Source organism: Pteropus medius, unplaced genomic scaffold (genome assembly GCF_902729225.1).
Source record: "Pteropus medius unplaced genomic scaffold, Ma_sr-lr_union100, whole genome shotgun sequence".
Lineage (NCBI taxonomy): Eukaryota > Metazoa > Chordata > Mammalia > Chiroptera > Pteropodidae > Pteropus > Pteropus medius.
Window position 1 is genome coordinate 914,169 of NW_024351729.1, and position 12,446 is coordinate 926,614.

General features: G+C 34.4%; 1 pseudogene; it reads right to left on the reverse strand.

Annotated features, from left to right (window-relative positions):
• Nucleotides 1-10,667: 10,667 nt before the first annotated feature.
• Nucleotides 10,668-11,010, reverse strand: LOC120587715 (60S ribosomal protein L35a-like; annotated as a pseudogene).
• Nucleotides 11,011-12,446: the final 1,436 nt, after the last annotated feature.

Here is a 12,446-nt window from a genome sequence, read left to right on the forward strand (position 1 = left end):
GGAGGAGGAGGAGAGAGGGAGGGGGGAAGGGATCTTAGGATAAAGCATACCTAGATTACTATAAAAATAGACATTTGAGGGCAGGAAAAAAAATGGTGTAGATGATAGAGGCTCTGTTCATCCTTCTGGTGACCAAAACAGAGTTGCGACAGAAACAAGGAGCAAGCAGCAAGGAAAACTCACCTGGGATCTTGATGAACAAGCCATACGACTAGGGAGAAAGCCAAGAAATCACCCTGCAGAAGGTAGGACGGGGTGAGGATGCTGGGCTGCCTGATCTCCAGCGGCTAAGACAGAGGCTGCGGCAGCAGGAGCGGCAGCGCAGAAGTCTCTTAAAGGGGCCTCATCCGTGAGCGGATTTTTGCGGTGATGAACCTGCTCACTCTGAGCACCAGTGCCCATTCGGCTGCATGCAGGGGGCACCAGGGACTTACAGGGAGACATTGTCAGAGTGAGGGCCGAAGCAAGATTCGCTCTGTACAAAGTGCCGGCGGTATCCATTATTCCCTGTTGAGCTCTCCCCGCTCCCAGTGTGCAGACACAGTGCCACCATAGCCGAGACATCATCAAACCGGATAACAGAGGTTGCTCTGCCAAAAGGATTCTCTGAAACCCCGCCTCCCCCAACTACCAGCCCCACCCAAGCCATATCCAGGTATATCATCAGCGAGTCTGGTGCTCCTTGTTGAGCAGCGCCTAGACTCACACTGGAGGCAGCTGGCCTCAGTTTCTGGTGTGGCCTTTTGAGGCAACTATATGTACAACATCTGTGGATTGCTTGCTGAATCTTAAGAGATGGCCCTGGAGGGGCAGAGGCTTGGGCTAAATTTGGCCTGCAGCTGAACCCCTCAGGACTGTGCCACTGGACACCTACTTCACAAATCCACACTAATAAGACTGGGAGACTTAAGAGCTTTGCTCAGTACATAGAAATAGACATGGAAAGGCAGCCAAAATGAGAAGACAAAGAAGCAGAAACCATATGACAGAACAGAACAGAGATCCAGATATAATGGAGTCAAGTAATCTAACAGATGCAGAGTTCAAAACACTGGTTACAAAGATACTCAATGAACTTTTGGGAAGTGTAGATAAATTCAATGAGAACTTCAACAAAGAGATAAAAAACAAAAAATAGAAATAGAAATTATAAAACAGAACCAGTCTAAAATGAAGAACACATTATCTGAGATGAGAAGTTTATTAAATGGAATAAACAAAGGAATAAACAAAGTGAATAAAGAAAAGGATCAAATGACCTATCTAGAGGATGGGAAAGCCAAGGACATTCAATCACAATAGCAAGAAAAAAGATGCCAAGACTATAAAAATAATTTAAGGAGCATATGGGACACTATTAAGGGTCCAAATATCTGTCTGATCGGCATAACTGAAGAAAATCAAGATGTTGAACAGCTGTTTGAAGAAATAATGATGGAAAACTTCCCTAACCTGGTGAAGGAAATGGACATAAAACCCCAGGAAGCTCAGAGAATACCAAAACTCAGGGATCCAAAGAGGCCCACACTAAGACACATCATAATTAAAATGCCAAAGGTTAAATACAAAGAAAGAATATTAGAAACAGCAAGAGAAAAATAGATAGTTACTTATAAGGGAAAACCCATAAGACTGGCAGCTGATTTCTCAAAAGAAACTATGTAGGACAGAAGGGCTTGGCAAAAAATATTTGACAGGATGAAGACCCAGGATCTACAACCAAGAATAACTTATCCAGCAAAGCTGTCATTTAGAGGTGAAGGACAGATAAAGAGATTCCCATACACAAATAAGCTAAAAAAATTTATTACCACCAAGCCAGTATTACAGGAAATGTTGGAGGGACTTCATTAAGAAGAAAAAACATGTATCAAAAACAGGAATAAAGAATGGTAACAACTACATTCCTATCAAAAAGTATCTCAAATGGAAAAAAATTAAGTGCTCCAACCAAAAGATAGAGTGGCTGAATGGATAAGAAAACAAGACCCCTACATAAGCTGCCTACAAGAGACTTACTTCAGATAAAAAGACACACAGAGACTAAAAGGAAGGGTATAGAAAAAGATATTGCTTTGATGGACCTAGAAGGTATTTAAGTCAGACAGAGAAAGACAAACTCTATATGATTTCACTTATATGCAGAATCTAAGGAATAAAAAGAACAAGCTAATCAAAAACAGACTCACAAATATAGTAGACAATTTGGTAACGGACAGAGGGGAGGGGGGTGGGGTGGTTGGGAAAATGGAGTGAAGGGTTAAAGAAGTACAAATTCATAGCTGATGGATGGTCACGGAGATGGAGAGCACAACATTGGGAATGCAGTTAACATTCCCTAACGTCGGTTAGGTGGAGGGTAAGAGAAGGGAGAGAGCAATTGGAGGGATCGTTTTATTAACTATATGGATGTCTAACCAATGTACTGTATACTTGAAACTAATGAAAATAAATAAATTTTTTAAAATAGCATTTGACAGAACTCTTTCTCAAATGCATTACAATATAGTATATCACATCTCTCTCTCATTGTTAATATTATTCATAGTACTATGGAATGGGGCTTGTTCAGAGGATAATGGCTTTTGTGGATGTGTTTGCTCCAACTCTGAGTATTTATAGGATATTGAGATATGATCTAGATATAAGAAAAAACTAACGCACTTCTTATATTCTTTCTATCTATCCTTTGTCCTACTTTCTCTCATATAAAAGCTACTGGGGTACATAACCTGAATGCAAGTCCGTTGCTTATCAAGGAGAGGGAGAAAGTATTGTGAAAGCTCCTTGGTTTTCAGTGTGTATTATTGCTCAATTTTACATTTATAAGACTATTCTGGATGGTTGAAAAAGTAGAAATGGTACCATTTGGTTCAGTCTTTTCCAGATAGTGAAGAGGGTGAAGGATAGCAAGACATACTGGATTATGTATTCTTTGTAGGTAAACACCTTTATCATAACATTTATCGGTCTGAGTTGAAATTGCTTCTTCTACCCCAGACTGTAGACTTATTAAAGACATTGAACAGGTCTATTTCATCACTAAGCCCTATGCCTAGCATAATGTTGAGCACATTATAGACACTCACTAAAGGATTAACTAAAACCTTCCAACTGTTTTTGTCTCTTTTTTTACATCAACTACGATAATGCGACTATATTTCTTTTCTCCATATCCTTGTGCAATCAGTTTTTACTAATGCTTTTATACTTATCTCTTACACAACTTTATTGTGTCGTATAAAAAGCCCACGATCACTATATTCTTAGATTTGTAATCCTAATGCTATCATGTAACGTGGAGCTCTGTATCACCTACAAATTTGATAAAAATTTCTGCTGCATCTATTAGTCATTATTCTATAGGAGTATTAATCAAACTGACTTCATACCTCTTATTTCAATATCGTTTCACCAAGGGATTTTCACTTATTCAGCAAAGGATAATATGAGAGACTTTGTCAAAACTAACATGAACTCTTCAGTATCAAGAAGAAAGCTGAGCATTTCCAGTTAGCACCAGATATGTAGAACTATCCAATTGCAAGGTAGTAATTTTGAGATTTATGTCCTATCATTTTTAAGCATATTCACTCTTCTCTATACAAATAAGGGTTACAATACTGTTAGCACTTTCCTAAGTCAGACTGAAGCATTCAATTTGAAATGCTAGAATAATGCAGTCATGCAAAACCTTGGGTTTTCTATAGGACAATATGAATCAGACTCAATTGGTGAGCCTGCAGCAATTCAACAAAGCTAATAGACTAACTACCCCACTTCTGGATCGTGAAAATTAAGTTCCAATTATTTATCATGTAGCTAATACTAATTTTAAAAATCCTACAACTCTTGATGTAAATTTCCTTGATTTCTTGGTATAAGAAACATTATGGTTGGAATGAAAATGTAGGCTTCTTTCTTCCTTTTTCTAGGCTTATTTGACAAAACTGTACAGAACAACAACAAAAAAATTAATGTCATCTACTATTAGTGAGAGTTTGTAAGTGTATTTCCTCATTTTGAAGCATCCCATTAAAAAATTAAGACTCATCAATTAATCAGTCTACTCCAACTGAAAACAAAAATAAACTCAAGCATAATAAAATAATAACAATAAAAAATTAATTTAGAGTATATATAATCCTCTATTTTAAAGTATAAACAAATCTAACATGACCTGTAAGTGAAAAACATACATGTCAGCTCCAGAGAGAGCTTAAACAGCTGAACAGTTGAGAAAACATTTCATGTGCAATGTAAAGAAAGGTTTGGTTCTCTTTACCTGTGTTTTATAATAATGTACTCAAGGAAAAAGAATAATATTCTGTTATATCTAGAGAAAAGATGCATCTATTTCTAAGGGAGCTAGTTGGAAAACAGAAACTTGTCAATAGATATAAAATATATTATAGGAGGGAAAAAATTTGGAGAAAATAATAGAAATTTCTTTTTAAATGGGAAAAAAAAAAGCTTGCCATATGATTTTTTAAAGAAAATTATTGAATGTTCTAAGTAGAATAAACTAGTCAAAATATGTTAACCTTACCATTTCATAAATGAATTTATGCCCAGTGGCCAAGTGATTTGTTCAATATTAAATAGATTTAATCTCTTTAGGGCAAGTACAATACTTTTTGGTTTAAAGCTTGCCTTGCTCACAGTAGGTATTTGACAGCATGATTAATTAATTAAATGGAAATGATTTGAGCCATCAACTAGATGCCACTATTGTTACCAAAGGAGTCCATCTGCCGGCATGCACCTAAATGCCCCTGTGAGCATCTAAGTCAGGTTTTGCAGCAAAGAAAGTAAAGATTTATTATAGAGTGGCAAGTCCTGGAGACATAAGAGAGCTACTGATCAAAGACCTGGCTCCCCCATGGCCTCTAGGGGATAGGTTACATAGGGGAAGAATTATTAGTCATAGAAAGTAAGGGGATTTGGGGTTCTGGGTGCTATTGATTGGACAGGACACGAGTCACCCATAGCATTTTCCTGTCTGATCCCCTGAAGGTGGTCAGTGGGTTGTTCCCATGGGTCTAAGGCTGAAACACACCTGAAGCCAAGATGTTATCCTTAGTTTAACTGAAACTTATTGTTCTCATGATCAATAGACCTGAGGCTTCATTCTTAGAAAGCTTACTGCTGGCCAGAACCTTATATCCCAAGTCTTAATGATTAAGGGAGTAGGCATGCAGTATGCACAAAGGTGGAAGCGTAAGCACAGAAAAGGCAAGTGAGTCACAATGCTATTATATTAGGCAAAGCCTGCTTGAGTTGGAGAAAAAAGCTATACTAAGAAAACAAAGTCTATGTGTGGTTATACTATTCATCCGAAAGCACTTATTGAATTGTAAGAAAGTAATTTGGAGGCAACAAATGTGGAATGTGGATAATGTCCTCGAAAATAATAATCTATAAAGTGAGAGCAAATGGGACATCTCTCAAATAATTAAAGTAAAAAATATATATATCAAATAAAAATTAGAATGTGGTTAGCTTCTTGAATTTATTTAACTGTTAATAATCCACAATGTCTTCCAGTTTAACTGTTTTTCATGTTCTTCAATTGCTTCATGACACTGAATAAGAATGTACATCAAAATAAAAACGTTGTTTGAAAAAAATTTTCTTTGAAGAAATTAAAAATTAATCAAGGTCACTTTTGAAAAATGTGAAAAGAGAAAGTGATAAAGAATAGACCAAGCTGAGAAATGTTGGAAAGTTTAGGGAATACTATTGTAAAAAAAATAAATAAAGCCTATGATCCTTTTGGAAATATTTGTCTAAGTACGTCATCTTGGGACAGATCTCTGCCACATATGTAAGCTTTGTTGGAAACTGTGTTTTTTCTGCACTCTCAGGGTGGGATCATTTTGTACAGTTTCTCTCTCTAAGGGGAGAGAAAGCCTAATTTTTCACATTCTGGTTGCTTGGCTAATTCAAGCTTAATACTGACTACAGTAAAACTTGGATTGCCCTAACAGGTTCTGAGAAAAACAAAAATAGGGTTAAAATATAATTTAGTAAAAGAACGAGATTGTACTAACACAGACTTCTGTCTTCCAAAGTATATTCACGCTTTCTTGATTTAAGACAATAGATTTAAAGGACTCCCATTGACTTTTAAATTCCATATAGTATTAAGGTTTTTTCTTCTAGTCTTTCCTTTTTACTAGCACAAAAGAAAAAAATACATCTATGACTCTATCCTCATTTTTTCAAAAGCACATTTGGATCCATTACACTATGGGATTGTCTTTAAAATCATTTTATGAGACATGCAAGAAAATTAGAATCATTACCTTATATTCATGTTTGTTTCTTAATGCAATGTCAAACTCATTTAATCCTATTTATTTACCAGAAATTGCAACAAATTGTTTTTGGTAGTTTAAAAAAATTAAGCCTACCTTCAATGAACCCACCAATGAAAACATTCAAAATAGTGTTTCAAATGAATACATAATTGAGGGAGAAAAAAAAATGAGCTAAGTATGGTATAGTTACCCAAAATTTTTCATTGAAGAAGAAAACGCTCATTTGAATATAAAGTTCTAATCTGTTTAAAAGCATTTAGGGCTACTAAATTCAACATAATATTTAGGGATTAAAAGAATAGATTTCAGAACCAAACTTACTGGATTTGAAACTTGACTCTGCCAGTTCACTAACCATGTCATCTTTAGCAAGTCATTTTACTCCTTTGTAAAACAGATATAAAAAGTAGTACATGCTCATAGAGTGGTGATAAGGATTACATGAAATACATACATTTTACTTTTATATATTATATTAAGTGCATATATAATTGTTATATATATAAAGCTTAGAATAGGTGTGAGTACTACATAAGAACTGCTTTATCATTATTATTAGTAATAGGAAGCACTACATAAGAATTGCTATTATCATCATTATTATTATTATTCAAGAAGGGCTTTGCTTATTGTTTTAATTATAGAAAATCATGCACAATTATTTTTTCCATGATAATAACATTTTATATACTAATAAAACCAAAACATTTAAATCCACTTCATAATTTAGCCACTAAACAGATATTTATTGAACACCTTATGTGCCAGGAGCTGCCTCAGGCATTAGATACTTAATATTTTTCGGATTTTATTTTGGGATGAGTGAATCTCTGCCTATCCCTCTTTAGGACTTAGTGGTACAGTAAAAAAAAAAATTCTGAGAATAGTTTAATTGTGGGAGACTCTCTTCCTCTTTCTCACTCAACTCCATTCATTGCCTTTACACAAACTAACAATTACAGGCCATTTTTTTTCTTACAAACAAAAAAATTATCTTTTAGATAGTGGTCCAAAATAAACAGTTCAAACAAGATATGCTTTGGAAAAATGTTAATAAACTTGCCTCTGGCAATTTTTTTGAGTTTTCTTGTATTTCTTTCACTTAGCAGGGACTCTATTTTGAAATTTAAAAAAAGCAAAGAAGAAAAATGTCTTAAGACTTTATAGATGGATACTTTTATTCCAAAGTGACGATATCCTGATGAAACCATTATTCAAAGTTGAGAACTGGGAGGCTTTTAATTTAACTTAAATTGTATAAATTAGACTGGAAAAATATTGAAATCACCAGAAAGCTTAAAATCATTGGTATTGGACTAGATTCTCAGCATCTAATCAGCCAGTAGGTCCTTACTGAGTACCTGCTCTTTGAGACTGTGTACTAGGTACCAGAGAAACAGGCACAACCCTTTTCCCATGGAGCTTAAAATCTTTCAGAAAATAAAAAGTAATAATTCTGACTAATCAAGTAAATTATTTTAATAAATAAACAACTACCAGAAAATAAATTAAGCACTTTTGGAATGTAGCCATTCAATATGGCCCAAACTTTGGCATCCTTTTCAATATTTTAAATCCTGCGAATTAATATTCCTTTGACTCAAACTCTTTATGTTCATTTCCTCTAAGTTCTAAGCTATTGAGAAGAGGACATGAGAAGTGTTATTTTTATCTTTCTTAGCCAAGGAGAAGAAAATTTAACTACGCCAATATAGTGCTGGGAAGAACAATAATGAAGAAAGCTAACACCATGATGGGCATACGTAGGTACCCAAGTGGTTAACTGGTTATCATTACTGCTATTGTTTCCTCTAGTTCACTTGTCTATTTTAGTTCACTTGTCATGCTTCCCTTTTATTAACAGCTAGGAAAGATTTTTACTAACTAGTATGGCCTCAATCATTAGCAGTTTGGTGAAATTCCAAAATCCACAACCCCTAGAAATTTTCCTGGATCCCCTACTTGGAGAAATACTGCAAGCAACTTATGACACACTAAATCAGAAAGGTTGGACTGGAAAACCATTTATGTAATTTCTCTGCTTTTGTTTTGGGGAATCTTCCAAAAGAAGTGTCTAGAGAATCCGATATAATTATGAGCAGGGTATGCTAACGTGGCTTCAACAATGATTTTACTTTTCTTGTAACTTTGCACTCAACATCATTTTTTCCAGTGGTGTGTCATGCTGTCCCAATTGACTGTCTGGCCATATTCTGCTCTAGTGTTGGCTATAGCAAAAAGTGGGGATATAAAATTACCTTCTTCAGCGTGATGTTAATTTTAGTAAAATCTCCCAAGATGCATCCCCTCTTTTTTCCCCCACTAAATCGATAATGATTTCAAAAATCCATCAGTTCTTAATTCTGTTTCAAACAGGAAATAGTAATTTTGAAATTTTAAAATAATTCAAGTTCCTTATTTTAGCTATGAATTTCCTCTTAATTAGTCATCATAACTAATAACTAGCAAACATATTTCTTTCTTTTTTCTTCTCTTCCTTATCATGAAAGTATGTTGCTTATACCATTTCAAGTTGGGAGATAGGGAAGGTCAGGGAACTCTCATAGAATCCTACTTAATGTGATCAGTGCTGTCTCCAACTACTAACCTTCAGCTGTTGGCCTCCCACTGTCAATCACACCCTAACTAAAATTTTGGGAATGACTGTTTCAGCTCACACCAGGCAGTCATCAAGAGTGATACAATCCTGATGCTGAATCTAGGTCAATGTGGCTGCCCACTTTTCAGCTAACCTTGCCCGTAACAATCAAAGAATAGATTCCACTTCTTACATGCAAGAGATCTCTGAGGATACTGTCCCCTGTTTTATATATCCCTTGACATACTCAACTAAGCAGACTGAAATTTCCATACTTCCCCAGAGAATTAAACCAGAAAAATCAAGCAATACAAAATAAAGCTTTACACATTTGTCTTACATTACATGTGGGGTGTCTGTATTTGTGGAAGGGAAATTTCAGTATTTTAATTTGATATTTTACTTTTTTTTTCCTTTTTAAAATTTCAACTGCAAGGAAATTGAATCGTGGGAAGCAAATTCAAACAAATAAAAGGCAAAAATTCCTCTTTGAAGCATTTTGTTCTCATGATTCTCATATATATGGCATTTTATTTTTATCCTTAAAAAAAAGCAAATTAAAATTGTGATGCATTTCTAGTTCAATTATTTAAATTCATTTTGAAATTAACTTTTGACTTTTCTGTCATTCTCTCTTATAATTTGTGGTAAATTACCTGTAAAATTTATTTCCATTTTAAAATTTTTTTAATGGTCTCTTATTTGTGATACTTGTGGTAAACACAGAGTTTGACTGCTTTTAATTTGTTTGCTAACCAGTTCTATTGTTTTTTTTCTTTCTATTTTAGAAATAATTCATAACATCTGGAAGTTTTAAAAATCCATTATGAATCCAAAGACTTCCTAGGCTGGAGAAAGTGACCTTCCTTTTTTCAGAATGATGGAAATACTGGAAATAATTAAATTACTAAAAATTACATGAGTTCTAAAGAATACAAAAAAATATTACTTCATATGTATTTTACTGGATTGTTTCCTATCTTAAATCACACACCATTTGATATTTATTATTGCTCTCTATATGCAAAGCCATGTAATAACTATTATGGGGCACAAAATGATGAATAAATTAGAATCTTGCTCTGAAGTAGTTTTCAGTCTAGTAAAGGAGACAAAAAGCTATAAATTAAGATAAACTAAGAATCATAAGAAAGGTAAAGGAGCTGAGAGGAGGAAGAGAATGATTTCAACAGGGGGGATCAGAAAGATTTCCTATGTTAGGGGATCTTTGGGTAGAGTCTTGAAAACTGAGTAAGATTTGAGCACGTAGGGATGAGCAAAGAGCATTTCAGACAAAGGCAGCATAAGAAAAGGCATGGAAACAAATAAATATATTAGGTATTGCAAAAAGAGCCATTCCATTTGTTTAAAAGGTAGCACCTAAAACAGGATGAATTGCATATCAGAAATTAACTAAAAGAGTCTCTTATTGGGGTGGGGTGTGGGATGAGAGGATGGCTGGATATGAAAGAATAGAAATAAAGTAATAGTAATCTCTTCGGCATCACCTGAAGATTAACACTGAATAATTGAGATGGCATAATTTTTATGTGGAAGTATTCTACTTGGAGTGGTTTGTTTCCATTAGCCAATTGTTTTGACTTAATTGCTTTATGAATGTAGCTCACATCAGTAAAATGGTGAAGGGTAGAGGCAGATTTCTGGTCTGGGTCTTGTAAATTTTAAGAAATGCCTATATTATTAAATGCCTAATTTTTCCTTCCAGGCTTTTATTCATTTACTTTTCAGTAAGTGTAAATCCTTGAAGGGTATATCATCATATGGATTCTGTGTCCAATGGCCATAGCAGGAAGATCTCTTCAGAATTTGGCATGAACCATGCCACTATTTCCATGGGCACAAGTGACCTTTCCTTAATTACTCTAGTTTTGTTTGGTTTGCCACCAGGAGTCACTTTGTTATTCTTTGCTTTGTACACATCAGCACATTTCTTGCTCAAATCGAATTTAGTTTTATCTCAGGCATAATAAGCATTTTGATTTTTAACAAGAGCTGTGCCCTCCCTCTGGTTCCAGAAACCCCACTTAAGCCAATAAAAATGGCTTTGGACCACAGCTTTGCAAACATACCTATCATTTTAGAAATCCTCTTTCCAGCATGTCTCTACAGGCTCCAAAATCACAGAAAGACAATGCCTAATGTTTTAAATACTCCATTCCAACCAGTCATTCTTTTTTACATATATCAATACCTATTATGTACAAGGGACTATGCTTGCTGCTATGCATGATCTTAAGGTTTGGGGTAAAAAAAAAAAAAATTTGGAATGGCCTATAGAAGAAATAAAATAAATACATCAATAATTATAAAGCAAAGCTACTGCAATAGACATTGCCACATGAAAACTGACACTCCAGAGGGCAACACTTAGTTAGATCCTTGGAAACAAAAGGAGCTTATTTGCTACAGCCTCCTTCTACCAAGGATTTATTGTTGGTATTATTCCATAGACCAATAGCATATCTAAATATAGAGCTTATGTAAACATGATTAAACATATAGACAAACCATAAAGTCTTCAGACAATTCAGTAGAATATTTTTGACATGAGCAATAATGCTGACCTCAAGAGGGGTTGGTAGTATAGAGTAATAGCCTTGAGAAGTTAAACATGGTAAGGCCACATTTAGTTTCATTTATTTGGGGAGAGAGACAGAAGGCTCTAAATCTCTGTGTCCTTAAGAATTATTTGTATTAAAATAATTCTGGGCCCCCATTGAGTATATGAATATTAAAAATATTGATAGAAATTAAAATTAGTCTCTGTTTAAAGCATGAAAATCCAAAAAGTTTGGCTTTGTCTTATCTCATGCTTCTATCAGAAGATTGTGATTTGGGCCTTCTTTTTATCTTCAGACAAAATTGGCTACATTTGAAAAGCTATTGCAGCTGTGTTGGATACTGCTGAAAATTCCTAAGTATGACTCAGATGACAAATTATATTTGATAGAGATTCTAGTGGGATTTGCAGAGTGGAGCCTCAATCCGGAGAATGATTAAGTTAGCTGAAGACCCAACAGGGAACTCCTGAATTCCTACAAAATGTTGTATCCTAGCCTCTGTGTCATCTTTGTGGCAAAATTTATAAAGTAAATTACGTTGTTGTGGGATGAGTCAGTGTGTTAGCTAATGAAATGAATTCCAACTTTCTATGAATTTTCAAATATAATTACAATAATAATTATGATGGCAAATAATTATCACTGAAACATAAGTATATAAAGACTTCATTCAGGAGGACATAATAATATTTCAGAAAATTTCACAATTCATACATGTACATTAAGGTAGTTTCCAGGAAATTATACTTGCTCAAATTTTCGTCACCTTTATAGGTATATATATATATATATAAATATACATACAGACATATGTATAAACTGGTAAACACACAAACACATGTAAATTCTCTTGCATGCTCTAAGAATGAACTCATCATTCAGTATAAGTTAATGAGTATTTCCTCAAAATTTTTAAAATTACAATACCAGAAATTATCTAAA